Source organism: Procambarus clarkii, chromosome 10 (assembly GCF_040958095.1).
Source record: "Procambarus clarkii isolate CNS0578487 chromosome 10, FALCON_Pclarkii_2.0, whole genome shotgun sequence".
NCBI lineage: Eukaryota > Metazoa > Arthropoda > Malacostraca > Decapoda > Cambaridae > Procambarus > Procambarus clarkii.
The window spans coordinates 21469760-21491465 of NC_091159.1; the positions used below are offsets into that span (position 1 = coordinate 21469760).

Sequence of the window (21706 nt, forward strand, 5' to 3'; positions counted from 1 at the left end):
CACATATATGTACACAACTCACACACACACATATATGTACACAACTCACACACACACACACACACACACATATATGTACACAACCCACACACACACACACACACACATATATGTACACAACCCACACACACACATATATGTACACAACCCACACACACACACACACATATATGTACACAACTCACACACACACATATGTACACAACCCACACACACACACACATATATATATATATGTACACTACCCACACACACACACATATATATATATGTACACAACCCACACACACACACATATGTACACAACCCACACACACACACATATGTACACAACCCACACACACACACACACATATATGTACACAACCCACACACACACACACACACACACACATATGTACACAACTCACACACACACACACACATATATGTACACAACCCACACATCTGAAGCCAAGGAAGCGACGACGTTTCGGTCCGTCTTGAACCTTTATCAAGTCTCCACATATTAATGACACAAATTAAACTAACCTTCTCGACATATCTCAACACGTCTCAAGAGGGGGGAGGGAGGGAGGGGGCACTGTAACAACAGGGAGACCTGAGACACAGAGAGACGGACATGGATGATCTTGAACAAATATTAGAAAATGGATCAGATAGCGATGCTTCGCGCCGTCTGTCTTCGTTAGTGGCAGATTACTCGACAGCCGATTAATCCCCGCTCGAAATACTCGCTGGTTGTTACCGATGGGATTACTGGTAGAGTAATATATATGGCTGCCAATTATAGTCGCTTCCCTTATGTGAACAATTATATCCTTATGAAATCCTTTTGGTTCATCTAGGTGACTTCCTCCTGATAAGTTCTCCTCATTTAATTTCGCATCTCATAAGCGCTGATTCCACACTGAAGTTGCATATTCTCTACATATTCTGGCCAGCAACTGACATGCGTAGTGTACTGGTGGGTTGTCAACCAGGCCGTGGTGGATATGTGGGCCTGCGGGCCGCTCCAAGCAACAGCCTGTTGGACCAAGCTCTCAGAAGTCAAGCCTGGTCTTGGGCCGGGCTTGGGGTTCCGCCCGTGTCTTGCTGGAACAGACTCTACTTTAGCTGCTCTAAACAAGTTGACTATTCAAGATTCTATTCACTGATGGAAAACAATAATTTAGATTTAGAATTCAGTAAAAATGATTATAACTTCAGACTTATGCCTTGAATCCCAATTTAAAAGAAAATAAAGATTTGGACATCATTTACAAACTCGTAAATTACATGCAAGACACTACAAAATATAACTTTGTTATTTCATTGCAGATCATGCGTTGGAAACAGGACAGGATGTGGCTGTGAGGTGAGGCTCGTGCTGCAGCCACCACCACCACCACCACCACCCCCCCTCACACCCCAGCCCAGCCGCTGGGGTGTGGATCACGGACGACCCAAAGACAAATAGCAAGAAGAGAGCATCGTACACACAGCCCCGTCACACACACACAAGTTGGTCCACAGCTTGTGCTGCACCTTGAGTACAAGACTCACCTCATTACTCACTCGAGAAGCTCACATGTGAGCATCTTAGTTATAAGTGTGAGTCCTGCACTCACCTGAGACTCTCACGAGCTGTGAACATCTTCATCTCAGGTGAGTAATCTTATAATTAAAAACTAATCTTATAATTAAAAGTAGTGAGTAATCTTATAATTAAAAGCCTACAGGACATGTGGGATGAGGGAATCCTATGGAAACCACCCGATTTCGCCCTCCTTAAGAGACCCACAATGGTGGCCTGGAGAAGGGGGAAAATGATTAAGGGGCCGCCAAGTCCGGGCACATTTCTCACAGACAATGGTGTCTTCCGACGGTGCTACGACCCGTAGAGAGAGAGCACCAACTGGCCAACTTACGGAACTCCACTATATCCGGGGTTATGGAGGCAAAAATAGGCCGCGAGGCCTCCCTGTGTACTGACATAGTTGTACTCACCTAGTTGTGCTTGCGGGGGTTGAGCTCTGGCACTTTGGTCCCGCCTCTCAACTGTCAATCAACTGGTGTACAGGTTCCTGAGCCTACTGGGCTCTATCATATCTACATCTGAGCTGTGTATGGAGTCAGCCTCCACCACATCACTGCCTAATGCATTCCATTTGTCAACTACTGTGAGCGTGCTCTATGCTCTCTGTACTCTGTGTGTGCTAGCATGCATGCGCGCACGCGCAACTGAATAAGTTTAGTGAAGGGATGCTGAAAAATGGCATTACCCGGCCCGGATGGGCAGAAGGTGCGGGTCATCAAGAGCGGCCACATACACTTGCCGCCAAATATACATCACACCATATTTATTATCTCGGCATAACAACATTTTATGAAGAGGGGGAGAAGGCGGGGGAGGGGGAGGGGGAGAGGGGGATGGGGGAGACGGGGGAGAGGAAGACGGGTGAGGGGAGGAGGAGGAGAGGGGGAGGGGTGACATCTCATAAACTTTGTACAATGAACATCCCAAAGTTTCCTTTCCAACACTCTGGCACCTGTTGTTGTTACTAATATAATCACAACGAGCTCTTAGGGGGAGAAGGAACTAGGGAATATAGGGAAATATGGTTGAAGAACCACATAAGCCAAATACCCGTTCGTTATATCAACCCTATAACAAGCCAGTCCGACCTCTCGAGCGTTCAGAAACGTCACTAAGCTGATGTATTAAACTGCCCGAACCTATCCTAACCGAAGACCCACGAACAGAAAACGGGACATCACATGAGGTTTGCGAGCCGCTGTGCCTACATCAACGTATGTTTTGGCCGTAGGGGAGATTTTTATACGTCAAAATGCGATGTACTTTTCCATAGACCGGGAAGAACCAGCAGCTCCTTAGTTCAAACATCTCCCAGTTCCTTCTCTTCAGTAGTGACGTAACTTCTGGCGCGTGCAGCGAGCTTTCATCGGCAAATTATTTTACATTAATGTGTCAAACATAATTTTACCTCGGCACTTATCACCGTCATCATTAACTGCTAAGTTGGTGGTCCCCCGTGTCCGTTCATCCTCTTGGTGCTCCAGCCTTCAGTTCCTCATATTCTTCGCGAATTCTCAGGTCGACAATCAATTTGAGAATGGTCCAGGAAGGACGGAAACGTCGTCGTCCCTTCACCTTCTAGTGTGTGGTCTGGTCAACATATTTCAGCCACGTTATTGTGACTCCTCGTCTGCATACTCTTCTCCACTGTTAGTTCGTAATACCAAACATTCTCAGTTTTAATATTTAAGGATTTTTTAGCACTTGAACAGGTTTCCATGATTTTCCCATACTGTAATAATTTATTCTCTGTAATCCACAAACGCATCTTAGATTATCTATTTTTTATGCTGTTAAATCTTGCTTTCTCATCCACTTCCTCTGCGCTTAACTCTTGATTTCTCATCCACTTCTGCTCTTATCCCTTGAGGTCTCATAAATTTCTCATGCTATTAACTTGACTTCTCAACCATTTCTTCTGCTCTTAGTTACACATTTCTCATCTCCTCCTCTGCACACCAGCGCGCCACATCCACAAATAAGAATGAGACACTCAAATGTTAATTAACCCGTCAGGCCGCATCTACTCTTCTCTGGACTGTGTTTGTACCCTCCACTGACCCCTCTATCATCTTAGCTTCTGAAGACTACTCTTAAGACTGCCTTCATTTATATTTATTACTCTGAGCTCTCTTCTCTCTCCTTCACTATTGCATTATTTTCATTCACAATCACCTCCAGGAGGCCCGGTCTCACATACGTCAACAACAACGTTATTAAATTGCACATCACCCAGCACAAAGACATCACAATGGCATGAATGTGATGATTTTCTCTAAAGTTGAAAATAATCTCAACTTTATTCTTTAAATTTACATATAACAACTAAAGACATTTCTCAATTTACATGTATTTTATTTGTCTCTGCCTTACAAAATGTCTCATCTGCATAGTTAGAGATCCATCCATAATACCTATTTCACGTGAAATTAGCACATTTGTCGTTCATCACGAACTCTCATATAATGACATCCACATGTACAATGAACAAAGTGGAACAAAATATTACTAAAATTCTACTTATGAGTGGAAGGAATGTCAGGAAATACTCATATATTCTATACAAGGGAGGGTTAAGTAGGGGTGAACTTCCATTCCCCAATTTTAAGGCAATTTTCGACACAAAATTGGAATGTCAGGAGAGATAATTTATAAGTCATCAGGTAGAAGCCCGGCTGGCAGGCAGGGCAATGAGTCCATCGCCGTAGTCTCTCTTAGGGTCCACTGGAGCCCTGGGGGCCAGATTCACGAAGCAGTTACGCGAGTACTTTCGAACGTGTACATCTTTCCTAGATCTTTGACGGCTTTCATTACATTTATAAAACAGTTTACAAGCGTGAAAACTTCCCAATCAACTGTTGTTATTGTTATAAACAGCCTCCTGGTGCTTTGGAGCTCATTAACTGTTTAATAATTGTAAACAAAGCCGCCAAAGATTGAGAAAAGATGTACAGGTTCGTAAGTGCTTGCGTAACTGCTTCGTGAATCTGGCCCTTGAGTCCTCCTAGGGGACTACACTAGGGAATAGAGGACGTAGGTTCCCCCTATTTGCTGCTGTTTATTTTGTGGTTGTATGTGATTTTGGTGGTTATAAATATACTCTATATTGGGTTGGTGGTGGCGACAAAACCATGACATCCGCGCCTGTACCCACCGGGCCGTGGGGACACTAAGCCCCGGAAGCACCTCAAGGTATGAGGTTGCACTCAACACCCGACTCATCGTCTCCACCACTCACAACGTTACTCAACTCATGCACTAAATTGCCCGAACCCAACCTAACAGTGGCCCCACGAGTAGAAAACGGGAGTTTTCTAAAAACTCACGTAAGACAAAAAAAATAGGAAAAAACGTCACTTTTGCGAGCGACTATGATTTTTAGCGCATCAACTTTCCGTATTAGGAGGATCTATACACCAAAACTTTTGCCTGCTCCCCTATAGGCCTACTTAGGCTTTTTCCCACAAGAGTGAAATTGATATAATTTCTAAAAAGATGCTGGAACGCCACGTCCAGCCAGGAATGGTGCCCAGTCACTTGGGCGGTCGAGGATTGAACCCCGACCTGCAGAAAGCGAGACCGTCGCTCTACCGTCCAGCCCAAGTGATTGGACACTACTTGAAGGAGCCCGCCTAAACGACACAGACATATGTTTAGTATAGTAGCCCTCACATTGTTGGACATGCGGTTACCCGAATACACACAACATTGCTCTATACACGATTATACACCCATGTATAATCTATACATGGGTGTCTATGTGCACATAATGTGTATGCGAGTATGTAACAAACTAGGCTGTTGTAAGAATTATTCCAGAAGGTTCCAGAAGTCGTGCAGGGACCTGACCTCACAACGCCCAGTCCCCTGGGAATTAGCAGGTCTGAGTCACAAATGGCGGGCATCTTTGTTCATAGTTTTGTATAATGAACCATCCTATAGTATTCAGTAATTTAGAGAAATTAGCCTTTATTCATTTTGCATTAAAATTGTATTGTATAATAGTACTGGATACAATATCAAGAGTATTCTAATTATTGAGTTTAAGTCACCATCAGTGACGTCACGAATCAGATCTAACTTGTAAGGCGGAGTGACCGACGGTCATAGGTCATCAGGGTTGACAGGTCTACTATTTCTCAAAGTTCAATTAACCATTTTGGGGATCGGGAACAGCTCTGCCGTTAGATGTTTGTGTAATTTAATTTCAGTAAAATAATTCAACCAGTCTGGATCAATTAAGTACAACAGAGGTTAATTGTTATAACTTAAACCTTGCTAGTAACTGGGTAGAACTTTGACTAGGCGGAAGGATACAATGTTCTAGTCTGGGGTAGACCAGACAAGGAAGAGATCAGTGTGGACTCCAGAGCAACTGGGATAAGAGGTCAACCATCTTACCTCTCCCCAAGACCAGCCCAACATCTTTAGCTGGTAAAACATAGAGGTATAGTTGCTATTGGTATGTATAGAATAGTCTTCATTGTCATTCAGGTCAAGTAGGGAGTGTTAAAGTGACAGGGAGTGAACATATTTAGATTTTGTTTTAGTTTTTCTTTTAATAAATTAATTAAGTTAATAATTTGCATTTTTATTGTTTCCATTTGGTTATGTGTATACTTGTCCTGGTCACGTGGTCCACACGAGGCAGAGTTGGATTGGGCGCCGATTCTAACATCGATTCTAACATCGAATCATTCCCGTGTAATTAATTTCACACTCTTAAGTTTCCACGGTCATCGGTTATAGTGGGGATCAAGCCCCAAGGTTGATTAATTCGCATGATCGATCCAGACCTCGATCATTGCTGTGTTACTGGTCTGGTGGTGGCAGCGTAGAGGCGACTCTAGGGTTTTGCTCAAGGCCTAGGTCACGCCATACTGGTTGTAGAATCCTAAGTCGGTCAATCGTCTTAGGACCACGTGGTGTGGAGTCGGCTTTGGTAAAAGTTTTGGAGTCCCTTGGTAGAGAATAAAAAGTAAGAATACGGGTAGAGAGGGCTAAGAAGGAAGTTAAGTAGAGAGAGGAACCCTAACCCGTGTTACAATGGTGCACAGCGGTGGTTTCAACAATTTTGTTTGAAATTGTTGAAAGGCTCACGCGTCTAGCCATTCGAACACGTGCGCGGATGCTAAGGAGACAGCCGCGGGCCAGGATTAGCAGTGCGCCTCACAACAGTGCGTTTGAGTGGGGATTGGCGAATCTTGGGTCATACGGGCTGATATGATTAAGGTTTAGTTAGTAAGATTAGGCTGTAAAAAATAGATTTATTGAAAAGGAGACCGCTCCGAGTTGATTGGACTGGGTACCATAACCAAGCATAACCAAGCAAATATTGCGACAGCCAGAAAAATGATAGGATGGATTACGAGAACTTTCAAATCCAGGGATCCCATCACAATGGTTGTACTCTTCAAGGCACTTGTGTTGTCCCGTCTTGAGTACTGCTCAGTACTCACTTCCCCCTTCAAAGCAGGAGAGATTGCTGAAATAGAGGGAATACAGAGAACATATACGGCACGCATAGACGCAATAAAGCACCTAAATTATTGGGATCGTCTCAAAGCCCTCCAAATGTACTCACTAGAAAGAAGACGAGAGAGATATCAAATAATATACACCTGGAAGATACTGGAGGGCCAAGTACCAAATCTACACAGTAAAATAACAACGTACTGGAGTGAACGACATGGAAGAAAATGTAGAATAGAACCAATGAAGAGCAGAGGTGCCATAGGCACAATCAGAGAACACTGTATAAACATCAGAGGTCCGCGGTTGTTCAACGTCCTCCCAGCAAGCATAAGAAATATTGCCGGAACAACCGTGGACATTTTCAAGAGGAAACTAGATTTATTCCTCCAAGGAGTGCCGGACCAACCGGGCTGTGGTGGGTATGTGGGCCTGCGGGCCGCTCCAAGCAACAGCCTAGTGGACCAAACTCTCACAAGTCGAGCCTGGCCTTGGGCCGGGCTTGGGGAGTAGAAGAACTCCCAGAACCCCATCAACCAGGTAACCAGGTAACCAGTTAACCATACTCGACCCATTGCAATTAATTCAGAGGTGTTGGGAGCCGCCATACTCTCAACAGCAGTTCCTTGAGGGCTGTCGGGGCGGATATATCTGTGGGACGCCAGTAGATAGTCCGAGGGCGTTATTAGACGACCCAAACCGCTAGGAAAAACGGAAATCCGTGAAGGGCGTTGCGGCCTCCGAGGGACGGACTAGTAACCTACCTAGCAGCGATTCAACAACTAAGTGATCGCACACTTAGTGGAGGTTGAGTCGTCCCTAGTCATAATTGTTGCTGAAAGCTGCGTGTCGCTCTGTTGGAACCTAGATGGTCGAGGCCCCTAAGCTAGGTGTGGTACGGCGAGCCGGTAAGGGCAATTATAAGATTAAGTCGAGTGCATTTTTGAATTAAGTATACTTAAATTTATAAAGTAATTTCCGTTTATTTTCGTTGTTCTAGAGATTAATTTTTTTCCCTTACATTCAATCCCCGGTTAAAAAATTTTTTTTATCAAAGTGTTTAGCATTTTCTTGCATATTAGGCTAAGTGCGTACATTAAGCTTTGTTATTCCCTGTTGTATTAGTCTAAGTCAGAGGCGTTGTTGCTAGAGTGTAGTTAATCCTCTGGACTTAGGGCTATTGGTCGGTCACTATAGTAAGTGAAGGAGTTTAAGGGATAGTAAGTTGCGTGTAAATGCTTAATAGAGTCCGTGGAATATTTCTAAGTATTTTGGGGATAAGTGACTGTCCAAGAGTCACCCGGCCGACGCCTCACGTCACTAACGAGGTTGTCAGGGCCAGCGAGCTGTCCACATTATAGCAGTCACCGGAGGTGCCATACAACGCCGGGGTAGCTGTCTCGAGATCACCACTACCCACCTGCTGCGTCATCAAGACTGCAGCCATTCCAGCAGTGTTGGAGGAGAGGTCAAGAAATGGAAAGCACGTAGCAGTACTCAAGAATTTCGCCGGAAGATTAATGATTACGTCATCTGAAGTAACAAGAAAGCGGAACTAAGGCGGTCACAGGTGGAAGGCACGGTTCCCCTACAGAGTACCGGGACTCGCCAATAGAAGGTCGCAAAATTGTCTCCTTTGGCCTAAAGTCGGCGGTACGAGGGTATACACAGTTGGTGTTTACGGCCTAGTAACCTGGGGACATCAAGAAACGCCTGAGATGACGTGAGCAATGATGGAAGACGAGATTCACCTGTTCTACAAACAAGCAACCCGCCTCTACGACCTTCTGACACCACTCCTGTTACGAGACACCGTTGGTACATCCAGTCCTGCTCTGCTGTGGTCATCTGCGACGTCAAGTTTAACATCAAGACTGCCGTGTGAACTGTGATTGATATGAAGGCGTGTGGACTGTCGAGAGCAAGATTAATGGCCGAAGTAACAGTATTCTACAGCTGTCACTTGGCACTCAGCTCTACTACACTCTGTCGTCATTCAGGAGTACTGGATGGGAGTACAAGAGGACCAGGTATTGATGTCTACACATGGGGAGAAGCAAGATCGACACCGTCATCGTCAGCGACTACATTCAGCATCCAGCAGCATCGATTTTTTTTTTCTCGATTACTCAATATGAACAATAGATACAAACAACAAAGTTGGCTCTGAACATCTGTGTAAAGAACATCTGGACACTTTTGTTTAAATGTTGAAAAACAGAGTTAGAATCACAATACTTTTTAAATGTTGAAAAACAGATTTAAAATAATTCTGGTATAATATATGAAAATTTAACTCTATAAATTGGTCAGTAATCAAAATCGAAGCCCCTGTGTAATTGTCTCAGCCCAGAACAAACGGTTATGGAAAATTATGTTGTGCTATTTTTTGCAGAATGTTTGAACACAGGAGAGGCGGACCAATATAAACATTGACACTTCTAGTGAGTGAGAACAATTGGCTGTACAGTCAGCTGAAACCTGTGATATAGTATAGGAATTTTTTTTTATATATTTTTAGATACATGTAATAAACATTAGGTGTGTTCCTTAACATGTCAAGGTTGACATTGATGGGGAGTGGTTAGTACACGGATGTGTACCTGATAGTTCCGTAGTACGCTCCCGGATGACTGAAAGTTCAGTCTGAAGTTATAACTGTAATGTTTGTTTGAGCACGGTGTGGCCGGCTCTAGAGGACACATGGACTTGGCTAGTGAAGAGCCAAGAGAGTTTAATAGCTAGTCTTTGATGATAGAGTAGGGACATGTTATTTAGCTATGTCAGTAAGGATAGGATGTATGTTTCCTGATGTTAGAGGATTGCTGTCAGTTGACAGCTGAGAAATTTATGAATTTAAACATGTTGATGTTGGACACTCAAATATTTGTCAAATTTTATTAGTTAGGGTAGCTTTTGTTTGTGGCATGAGTTGAATTGGGGGTTTGGATACTAAACCTCGTGATTTTTAGCAAATTAACAAGGTTTACTAAGTGCTTGTGCGGGGGGGTTGTAACAAACTAGGCTGTTGTAAGAATTATTCCAGAAGGTTCCAGAAGTCGTGCAGGGACCTGACCTCACAACGCCCAGTCCCCTGGGAATTAGCAGGTCTGAGTCACAAATGGCGGGCATCTTTGTTCATAGTTTTGTATAATGAACCATCCTATAGTATTCAGTAATTTAGAGAAATTAGCCTTTATTCATTTTGCATTAAAATTGTATTGTATAATAGTACTGGATACAATATCAAGAGTATTCTAATTATTGAGTTTAAGTCACCATCAGTGACGTCACGAATCAGATCTAACTTGTAAGGCGGAGTGACCGGCGGCCATAGGTCATCAGGGTTGACAGGTCTACTATTTCTCAAAGTTCAATTAACCATTTTGGGGATCGGGAACAGCTCTGCCGTTAGATGTTTGTGTAATTTAATTTCAGTAAAATAATTCAACCAGTCTGGATCAATTAAGTACAACAGAGGTTAATTGTTATAACTTAAACCTTGCTAGTAACTGGGTAGAACTTTGACTAGGCGGAAGGATACAATGTTCTAGTCTGGGGTAGACCAGACAAGGAAGAGATCAGTGTGGACTCCAGAGCAACTGGGATAAGAGGTCAACCATCTTACCTCTCCCCAAGACCAGCCCAACATCTTTAGCTGGTAAAACATAGAGGTATAGTTGCTATTGTTATGTATAGAATAGTCTTCATTGTCATTCAGGTCAAGTAGGGAGTGTTAAAGTGACAGGGAGTGAACATATTTAGATTTTGTTTTAGTTTTTCTTTTAATAAATTAATTAAGTTAATAATTTGCATTTTTATTGTTTCCATTTGGTTATGTGTATACTTGTCCTGGTCACGTGGTCCACACGAGGCAGAGTTGGATTGGGCGCCGATTTTAACATCGAATCATTCCCGTGTAATTAATTTCACACTCTTAAGTTTCCACGGTCATCGGTTATAATGGGGATCAAGCCCCAAGGTTGATTAATTCGCATGATCGATCCAGACCTCGATCATTGCTGTGTTACTGGTCTGGTGGTGGCAGCGTAGAGGCGACTCTAGGGTTTTGCTCAAGGCCTAGGTCACGCCATACTGGTTGTAGAATCCTAAGTCGGTCAATCGTCTTAGGACCACGTGGTGTGGAGTCGGCTTTGGTAAAAGTTTTGAGTCCCTTGGTAGAGAATAAAAAGTAAGAATACGGGTAGAGAGGGCTAAGAAGGAAGTTAAGTAGAGAGAGAACCCTAACCCGTGTTACAAGTATATGTGAGAGTGGTGGGTGTAGACGCCCGTAGACCCCCCCCCCCCCCCCCACTCATATGTGACTGAGCACACTTCACGTATAAATGAATAATATTCACTAACATATATATAACACGGCACTATCGTTTGATGTTTAGCTGCGTGCATCAACCAGAAATATCATTCGCGACGCTACATTTCCCTTTTGTAATATTATAAAGATGACTTTTGTACAAAAGTCCAGCTGACGTGCACTTACCTTGAGGTGCTTCCGGGGCTTAGTGTCCCCGCGGCCCGGTCGTCGACCAGGCCTCCTGGTTGCTGGACTGATCAACCAGGCTGTTAGACGCGGCTGCTCGCACCCTGACGTATGGTATCACATATATGGTATACTTCCCATCACAGATGAAAGGGTACTGCGGTTCACCTCAGTACCCTGACTCGTTTAAATGCATTCATTAGGCCGCCAGAGACATCTACCGGCAATAACCATAACTATTCATCTCCTGAAATGTTCCTCACTTTCCGAGCTGTCTAAATGTACATCCGTCTACATCATCTACATCATCTACTATCTGTCTACAGCATCTACATCTACATCTAGACCTGTCTACGAGCTGTTTAAATTACATTTACCAACACGAAACTCCCCAAGTGCTTTAAGATGTCGCCAACTTTGTACCCGCAAGAATATATAACTTTGAGGAAGGGGGCAGGGTGGGGTGGGGTGGGGGGGGGCAGGGGGCAGGGTGGGGGGGGTAAATGTTAATCTCTTGGCTTGACAATCTGTTCACTCGTGACAGGTAATTAAGCCAGTCCCAGCTGCGTCTGGGTACAAGTGACAGGATGAACAATCCAGCGGGATTTTCTCGTCCTATAAGGGAGTGTTGTACAGGCTGTTCTGGCGGTATATTCACTCACAGGATGAGTGACGCTGCACAATACTGTCACTATGACGGTATATTCACTCACAGGATGAGTGACGCTGCACAATACTGTCACTATGACGGTATATTCACTCACAGGATGAGTGACGCTGCACAATACTGTCACTATGACGGTATATTCACTCACAGGATGAGTGACGCTGCACAATACTGTCTCTATGACGGTATATTCACTCACAGGATGAGTGACGCTGCACAATACTGTCACTATGACGGTATATTCACTCACAGGATGAGTGACGCTGCACAATACTGTCACTATGACGGTATATTCACTCACAGGATGAGTGACGCTGCACAATACTGTCACTATGACGGTATATTCACTCACAGGATGAGTGGCGCTGCTCAATAAACTCGCTCTTCCGGTTAAAAATTATTTACATTTTATATGAGATCTAAGAGACTAGGAAGCGACTGGTGCAGATAGTGAGAGCCAAGACCAGGGGGCTTCTTCCCGCCAATTACAAATAGGCAACAAATAGGTGACTAATAGGTAAGTGGGTAACCAATTTGTAAATGAACATAAATGGATTTTTTGGTAACAAGAAAAGTTTATTCACCAATAATTTATTATTCACTATCAATTATATATTCGTTATAATATATATATATTCACTGTAGTTATTATTCACTGTAGTTATTATTGACTCTAATCACCTACAACAGTTATCAAGAGCTTTGAGGGTTATTCAGAGTTGTTTGTCTATTATTAGTCTTTCACCATGACTGTCCCCCTCTTATGTGGGGGGTGGGGGGGGGGTGGTAGGAGGGGGGGGGTGATGGTAGTGGTGGGTGGTGCTGGTCGTGGTGGGTGGTGCTGGTCGTGGTGGGTAGTCGGTGGTGGTGGTACTGGTGGCTGGTGGTGGTGGTGGTGGTGGTGGGTAGTCGGTGGTGGTGGTAGTGGTGGGTGGTGCTGGTCGTGGTGGGTGGTGCTGGTCGTGGTGGGTAGTCGGTGGTGGTGGTACTGGTGGCTGGTGGTGGTGGTGGTGGTGGTGGGTAGTCGGTGGTGGTGGTAGTGGTGGCTGGTGGTGGTGGTGGTGGTAGTGGTGGCTGGTGGTGGTGGTGGTGGTGGTGGGTAGTCGGTGGTGGTGGTGGTGGTGGTGGGAAGTCGGTGGTGGTGGTAGTGGTGGCTGGTGGTGGTGGTGGTGGTGGTAGTGGTGGGTAGTCGGTGGTGGTGGTAGTGGTGGCTGGTAGTGGTGGTGGTGGTGGTGGGTAGTCGGTGGTGGTGGTAGTGGTGGCTGGTGGTGGTGGTGGTGGTAGTGGTGGCTGGTGGTGGTGGTGGTGGTGGTGGGTAGTCGGTGGTGGTGGTGGTGGTGGTGGGTAGTCGGTGGTGGTGGTAGTGGTGGCTGGTGGTGGTGGTGGTGGTGGTAGTGGTGGGTAGTCGGTGGTGGTGGTAGTGGTGGCTGGTGGTGGTGGTGGTGGTGGTGGGTAGTCGGTGGTGGTGGTAGTGGTGGCTGGTGGTGGTGGTGGTGGTAGTGGTGGCTGGTGGTGGTGGTGGTGGTGGTGGGTAGTCGGTGGTGGTGGTGGTGGTGGTGGGTAGTCGGTGGTGGTGGTAGTGGTGGCTGGTGGTGGTGGTGGTGGTGGTGGTGGTAGTGGTGGGTAGTCGGTGGTGGTGGTAGTGGTGGCTGGTGGTGGTGGTGGTGGTGGGTAGTCGGTGGTGGTGGTAGTGGTGGCTGGTGGTGGTGGTGGTGGTAGTGGTGGCTGGTGGTGGTGGTGGTGGTGGTGGTGGGTAGTCGGTGGTGGTGGTAGTGGTGGCTGGTGGTGGTGGTGGTGGTGGTAGTGGTGGCTGGTGGTGGTGGTGGTGGTGGTGGGTAGTCGGTGGTGGTGGTAGTGGTGGCTGGTGGTGGTGGTGGTGGGTAGTCGGTGGTGGTGGTAGTGGTGGTGGTAGTGGTGGTGGTGGTGGTGGTGGTGGGTAGTCGGTGGTGGTGGTAGTGGTTGTGGTGGTGGTGGTGGGTAGTCGGTGGTGGTGGTAGTGGTGGTGGTAGTGGTGGTGGTGGTGGTGGTGGTGGTGGTGGGTAGTCGGAGGTGGTGGTAGTGGTGGCTGGTGGTGGTGGTGGTGGTGGTGGTGGTAGTGGTGGGTGGTGGTGGTGGTGGTGGTGGTGGTAGTGGTGGGTGGTGGTGGTGGTGGTGGTAGTGGTGGGTGGTGGTGGTGGTGGTGGTGGTAGTGGTGGGTGGTGGTGGTGGTGGTGGTGGGTAGTCGGTGGTGGTGGTGGTGGTAGTGGTGGTGGTGGTGGAAGTGGTGGGTGGTGGTGGTGGTGGTGGTGGTGGGTAGTCGGTGGTGGTGGTGGTGGTGGTGGTAGTGGTGGTGGTAGTGGTGGTGGTGGTGGTGGGTAGTCGGTGGTGGTGGTAGTGGTGGTGGTAGTGGTGGTGGTGGTGGTGGGTAGTCGGTGGTGGTGGTAGTGGTGTTGGTAGTGGTGGTGGTGGTGGTGGGTAGTCGGTGGTGGTGGTAGTGGTGGCTGGTGGTGGTGGTAGTGGTGGCTGGTGGTGGTGGTGGTGGGTAGTCGGAGGTGGTGGTAGTGGTGGCTGGTGGTGGTGGTGGTGGGTAGTCGGAGGTGGTGGTAGTGGTGGCTGGTGGTGGTGGTGGTGGTGGTAGTGGTGGTGGTAGTGGTGGTGGTGGTGGTGGGTAGTCGGAGGTGGTGGTAGTGGTGGCTGGTGGTGGTGGTGGTGGTGGTGGTGGTGGTAGTGGTGGTGGTGGTGGTGGGTAGTCGGTGGTGGTGGTAGTGGTGGCTGGTGGTGGTGGTAGTGGTGGCTGGTGGTGGTGGGTAGTCGGAGGTGGTGGTAGTGGTGGTGGTGGTGGTGGGGGATGAGCATCTTCTTCTTGAGGTTATCTTGAGATGATTTCGGGGCTTTAATGTCCCCGCGGCCCGGTCCTCGACCAGGCCTCCACCCCCAGGAAGCAGCCCGTGACAGCTGACTAACACCCAGGTACCTATTTACTGCTAGGTAACAGGGGCATTTAGGGTGAAAACTTTGTGAAGAAACTTTGCCCATTTGTTTCTGCCTCGTGCGGGAATCGAACCCGCGCCACAGAATCACGAGTCCTGTGCGCTATCCACCAGGCTACGAGGCGAGGAGGGGTGTAGAATATAAGAATACAGATAGGTATGGGAGTTGTGGAGCGTGGGTGGTGGTGGAGGGGGGGTGGAGGTGGTAGTGAAGGGGGGGGGGGGTGGAGGGAGTATATACGTAGCTACATATTGCTGTGAGTGCATAATTAACACACACTACCCCTCCTAGACCCGCGCTGCTAGTTAGTATGGACAAGTGGTTTTCGACACATTTTGCACAAATGCTTACCATTATTGGTGTGTGGTTACCTACGTGTGGTTACAGGGTGAGAGCTACTCTCCCAGGTCAATATTTACTGCTAGGTGAACAGGGGCATCAGGTGAACCTGCCCCATTTGTTTCTGCCTCGACAGGGAATCTAATCCGGGCCCATAGGACTACGAACCTCAAACGCTATTCACTCGGCCACGAGCCCCCCCCCCCCCCCGTGTGTGTTTACTCAACTATGTGTGTCTGCAGGATTGAGCTCTAGCTCTTGGACCCCTGCGCGTGTGTGTGCTAGACTATGATACTCCCCCGGACGGTTATTCCATGCTCTAACCCCCCCCCCCCCCCGCGGGGATTTAGAATCCCCCCTCCTCCCTCCCGATCCCCCAATATATCACCCTCTTTCTCTCCTAATACCCTCAAACTCCTATACAATATCAGACAATGCTTCATATATAAGTTCCTGTCAACTCTGGCAGGAGGAGGAGGAGGAGGAGGAGGAGGAGGAGGAGGAGGAGGAAGAGGAAGAGGAAGAGGAAGAGGTCGAGGAGGAGGGGGAGGAGGCGTCTTACAAGCCCTGGAGGCCAACGTGATGAATATTCAGCGACTTATCCCGCACCGCGTCCTAGGATGCTGAGTTGTGGGGGTCGAGGCTCGGGAAGCAGTACACACAGTACAGTACAGTACAGACAGACAGACAGACAGATAGACGCTACATAAATAAGTTGGGGTCAATAAACTGAGGGAGCCGCAGGAGGCCTCCCGTTAATGATCAATAAAGCTGTTAAGTCACGGGCAAGTTATTAATGGTCTCCTACCTGCCCCAGGCATCATGCAAGTTTCAATCGCAATTGATGAACTAAACTTTCTCATATTTTCCGCTCCAGAATACATACGCATACACGCATGTACACATACACGTGTGTATGGAGGCAGACGCCATACACAGTTTCAAATGTAGATATGATGGAGCCCAGTAGGCTCAGGAATCTGTACACCAGTTGATTGACGGTTGAGAGGCGGGACCAACGAGCCAAAGCTCAACCCCCGCAAACACAACTAGGTGAGTACAACTAGGTGAGTGCATGTATACATATCAGTTTGGGGGCCAAGAGCTGGAGCCCCCACGTGGCACAATACAACTACCTCACAGCTCATCAACGATGCCACTGGTAATTAACACCCAACAACTGTCTACTCGAATCAGGTGAACACAGATGGGGCCTAACATTACATTTCACCCTTAAATTGTTTAATTATATTCACCTATTGCTGTGCACTCTTGCAATACCTGACAAACACATGCAACTTACTCATCCTCACTTCTGCAAGAATGTTTGATGAAGACCTGGTGAGGTAAGTGATAAGATAACTAAAATTACCAATATTTATTTATTTCCTAAGCCATTTTATAGCAATTTAATTAAAATACTAATAGTTAAATAACTAATCACTAATAACTTTAAAACATTCAAATACACATAAACAAAATGCACTCAAACATTAAAAAATACTCAGAATACATTAAAACACAGAACATGCACTCAAAATGCACTAAAAACATTAAACACTCAAAATACATTTAAATACTAAAAAAAATGAAATACTTAAAATACATTTAAATATAAATACACCCAAACTCACTCAAAAACACTGAAAATACACTAAAAAGCACTTAAAAATACACTTAAAATCACTCAAAATCTAAATAAAAACATAATAAACATTCAAATACACTCAAAACCTCAAAAGACTCTTAATACACACACAAAAATACTCAAAAACACATCAAAACACTAAAAAACAATTAAAGTACTTTGCGAATCTCTAGAAAGCAATACAAATAATTAGCCAATCTCTCGAAAGTAATCAAAATACACTCAGATTTAATAAAAAGAAAATAATGTTGAAAATACACTTAAAAACACCCCAAATGCTTTGACAAACCTCGGACACAATGACATTAACTAGAGCGTATTTGTGAGTCAAATACAGGTTGCTGGCGAGCATTATATTCCGTGTAACTAATTCTGTACAAATTATATATATTTAATATCTTATTTACGTAATTCTAAGGAGTTTTTGGGGTCGTTTGAGTAGTTCTTCACACTCCTGTTGTTTTGATCCTTGTAACTACCGTTAAAGCTCTCATCTCAGACCATGAGGTTGGGCACTGAGTGACGGGTCGGACCATGAGGCTGGGCACTGAGTAACGGGTCTGACCACGAGGTTGGGCACTGAGTAACGGGTCTGACCACGAGGTTGGGCACTGAGTAACGGGTCTGACCACGAGGCTGGGTATTGAGTAACGGGACTGACCACGAGGCTGGGTATTGAGTAACGGGTCGGACCATGAGGCTGGGTATTGAGTGACGGGTCGGACCATGAGGCTGGGCATTGAGTGACGGGTCGGACCATGAGGCTGGGTATTGAGTGACGGGTCGGACCATGAGGCTGGGCATTGAGTGACGGGTCGGACCATGAGGCTGGGCATTGAGTGACGGGTCGGACCACGAGGCTGGGCATTGAGTGACGGGTCGGACCATAAGGCTGGGCATTGAGTGACGGGTCAGACCACGAGGCAGGGCACTGAGTGACGGGTCGGGCAATGAGGCTGGGCACTGAGTGACGGGTCGGACCATGAGGCTGGGCACTGAGTGACGGGTCGGACCATGAGGCTGGGCATTGAGTGACGGGTCGGACCATGAGGCTGGGCATTGAGTGACGGGTCGGACCACGAGGCTGGGCACTGAGTAACGGGTCGGACCACGAGGCTGGGCACTGAGTGACGGGTCGGACCATGAGGCTGGGCACTGAGTGACGGGTCGGGCCATGAGGCTGGGCATTGAGTGACGGGTCGGACCACGAGGCTGGGCATTGAGTGACGGGTCGGACCACGAGGCTGGGCACTGAGTAACGGGTCGGACCACGAGGCTGGGCACTGAGTGACGGGTCGGACCATGAGGCTGGGCACTGAGTGACGGGTCGGGCCATGAGGCTGGGCATTGAGTGACGGGTCGGACCACGAGGCTGGGCACTGAGTAACGGGTCGGACCACGAGGCTGGGCACTGAGTAACGGGTCGGGCCATGAGGCTGGGCATTGAGTGACGGGTCGGACCACAAGGCTGGGCACTGAGTGACGGGTCGGGCCATGAGGCTGGGCACTGAGTGACGGGTCGGGCCATGAGGCTGGGCATTGAGTGACGGGTCGGACCACGAGGCTGGGCATTGAGTGACGGGTCGGGCCATGAGGCTGGGCACTGAGTGACGGGTCGGACCATGAGGCTGGGCACTGAGTGACGGGTCGGACCATGAGGCTGGGCACTGAGTGACGGGTCGGGCCATGAGGCTGGGCACTGAGTGACGGGTCGGACCATGAGGCTGGGCACTGAGTGACGGGTCGGACCATGAGGCTGGGCACTGAGTGACGGGTCGGACCATGAGGCTGGGCACTGAGTGACGGGTCGGACCATGAGGCTGGGCACTGAGTGACGGGTCGGGCCATGAGGCTGGGCACTGAGTGACGGGTCGGACCATGAGGCTGGGCACTGAGTGACGGGTCGGACCATGAGGCTGGGCACTGAGTGACGGGTCGGGCCATGAGGCTGGGCATTGAGTGACGGGTCGGACCATGAGGCTGGGCACTGAGTGACGGGTCGGGCCATGAGGCTGGGCATTGAGTGACGGGTCGGGCCATGAGGCTGGGCATTGAGTGACGGGTCGGACCATGAGGCTGGGCATTGAGTGACGGGTCAGACCATGAGGCTGGGCACTGAGTGACGGGTCGGGCCATGAGGCTGGGCATTGAGTGACGGGTCGGACCATGAGGCTGGGCATTGAGTGACGGGTCAGACCATGAGGCTGGGCACTGAGTGACGGATGTGGAAGTCACTGCATGGTGATTCACAGCGTTCATTGTGACTTGAGCCTCACTATCCTGGCGACACGACTCACCTCACAGGATTCATCAAGGAAACACATATTCATCCTGTTTACACCATCAGTCAATGATAGCAAACAACATAAGTTTTCTTGTTGTTGTTGTTAAAGACTCGCTACCTAGAACAAAAAGTTCCAAGTAGCACGGGCTATGGTGAGCCCGTGATATATGCTTCTTTACTATGTTTTCCCGTCCCGACAACGTTTTTAACAACGGAGCAACGTTGATAAACGTTGCAGTTACTTCGTGTTTAAGCAGAGGTGAAACCGTTAGCTTAGAGCAATCCTGTTTACACATTATTGCTAAGTGTAAACAGAATTCAGCCTACATAGAAGACGACCACTAGTCCTGTCTTCCCGTGTCTCGCCTGTCAGGCCTCCCTATAGGGGTCTGAAAGGCGAAAGCTCTGGTTGAGTTCTGGCCGAAAGAGCCAGAGCTCAACCCCCGCAAGTACAACTAGGTGAGTACGAGTGGTAGAGGCTCCAGGAGTTAGATGACCTTTGACAAAATCTCTACATATTAAGGAAGATACATTAGGCAAGCCTTAAAGATGAGGGATGCAGGAACCACGTAGGAAAAGGTAATTAAAGAAGTACGAACAGAGAGATAAGATACAAGGAGGCTCTCGGAAGGGAAGGGGAAGAATTATCAAGAGAAAGCGCCAAGCCTTTCCCAGGAAACACAAACCGTAACAGTCCCTATTTTCAGCTTGTTACAACTTGTAATAAAGTTGTTACATCTTGGCTAAACGTATTTATGACGTATTAGAACGTTGTTACAACTTGCTATATTGGTTGTTATAACTGGTTAGGGGGTGTTAAAAGTTGTTTGAACGTTGTACCAACGTCGTAGTTTCGGTGTGTGTTTGGCGGGTTACGACTATATAGCATTTGGAATAGGGTCAGGATAATGATTAGGGATGGGACGGGGGGAAGGAATGGTGCCCAACCATTTGGACGAGCGGGGATTGAACGCTGACCAGCATGAAGCGAGACCGTCTACTCGGAATGACAGGGAATAAAGTTCTAAAAACGGCTGCCAGGGGAATACGTTACTTAATTAGTTCCGGAAACAGACAGACGGAAGATACACTGCCCAAAGGGTTTCGAAAAGTGTCATTAGAGGGATATGCTACCCATTTAGTTCCTTAATCAGCCACCAGGGAAATAATGTTCTGGAAACAGCCTCCGGGAAAATATAGTACCCAAATAGTTGCCGGAATCGCTAGAAGGAGATATACTGCCCAACCGGTTCCTAAAAAGACCAACAGGTGTCTAAACTGCCCCATTTCAAATGAAGACTTCCTAATTAAACATAAGTGATAAATGTTTCAATTCAATACAGAAACAGGTCCTTAAGTTGCCGTTCATTAATGAACTAACGAAGGTATGAAGTGTTCTTCCGGTGTCCTGATAATTATTATGTGGTTAATGTAACCCATTCGTTAATTGGCAACACGTATATGGAAGGCTTTTACGAAGCAAAATTAGGAATCAAGTAATGTGTATACAACCCGTCCTCTTGTTTAGACAGTACCTATTGTGACAGTCGTCAATAGTCACGAATTCGTACATTGTTCTTGCACGAATTCGTACATTCGAGACCTTTTAAACAGAAGTATCCTGACTAGTAAGGAATTCTAATAAAATAAATGAAGCTAAAACACATACCTAAATATTCCTAGGCCTAGTATAGTATATGTACTCTATTAGGCCTCAGACATCGTGTATTAGGAAATAAATATGTGTTTTAGGGGAGACTGGTGGCACTGGGTTTGTTGAGTGCCTATCACCAACCAATCAACTCAGAGCACAGTGCCACACGGCCTCCTGCCACCCCGGTGAATTGGAGGCTTTGATCGTGTAGTTTTTTGGTTAAAGCTGTGACATATTTGTTTTTAATAATGCTCACCTGACCTTCATATTGGGAAGCCAAGTCTGGACAAGGAATCCAAGAATTCGCCAGACGGATTTGGTAAAAAAAATATGGGGATTGATTCGAGGATTGACTATATGTGTGTGTGTGTATATTTGACATTGATTATATGTATGTATTCGACGCTTGACTACATACATATATACGACGTAGACTATTGTACTATACTGTACTGTACTACTTTCAGTTTGTATTGCTACCTCCAATTTATAATTATAATTTATAATTACTATAATTTACCTCCAATTTGCTATTTTGTTTATTCGTAAACAATTCACTCGTTTCAGGGTTTGTTGTGGACACTGACTCATC

At 47.0% G+C, this 21706-nt stretch overlaps 1 protein-coding gene across 1 annotated transcript in view; it reads left to right on the forward strand.

The window, feature by feature from the left end:
* Positions 1-1324: 1324 nt before the first annotated feature.
* Positions 1325-21706, forward strand: part of LOC123747860 (G-protein coupled receptor dmsr-1) — a 73087-nt gene continuing 52705 nt past the window's right edge. Inside the window, exon 1 of the mRNA XM_069321709.1 lies at positions 1325-1647. The gene's annotated coding sequence lies outside the window, so the exon portion shown is untranslated. The remainder of the gene's footprint in view (positions 1648-21706) is intronic.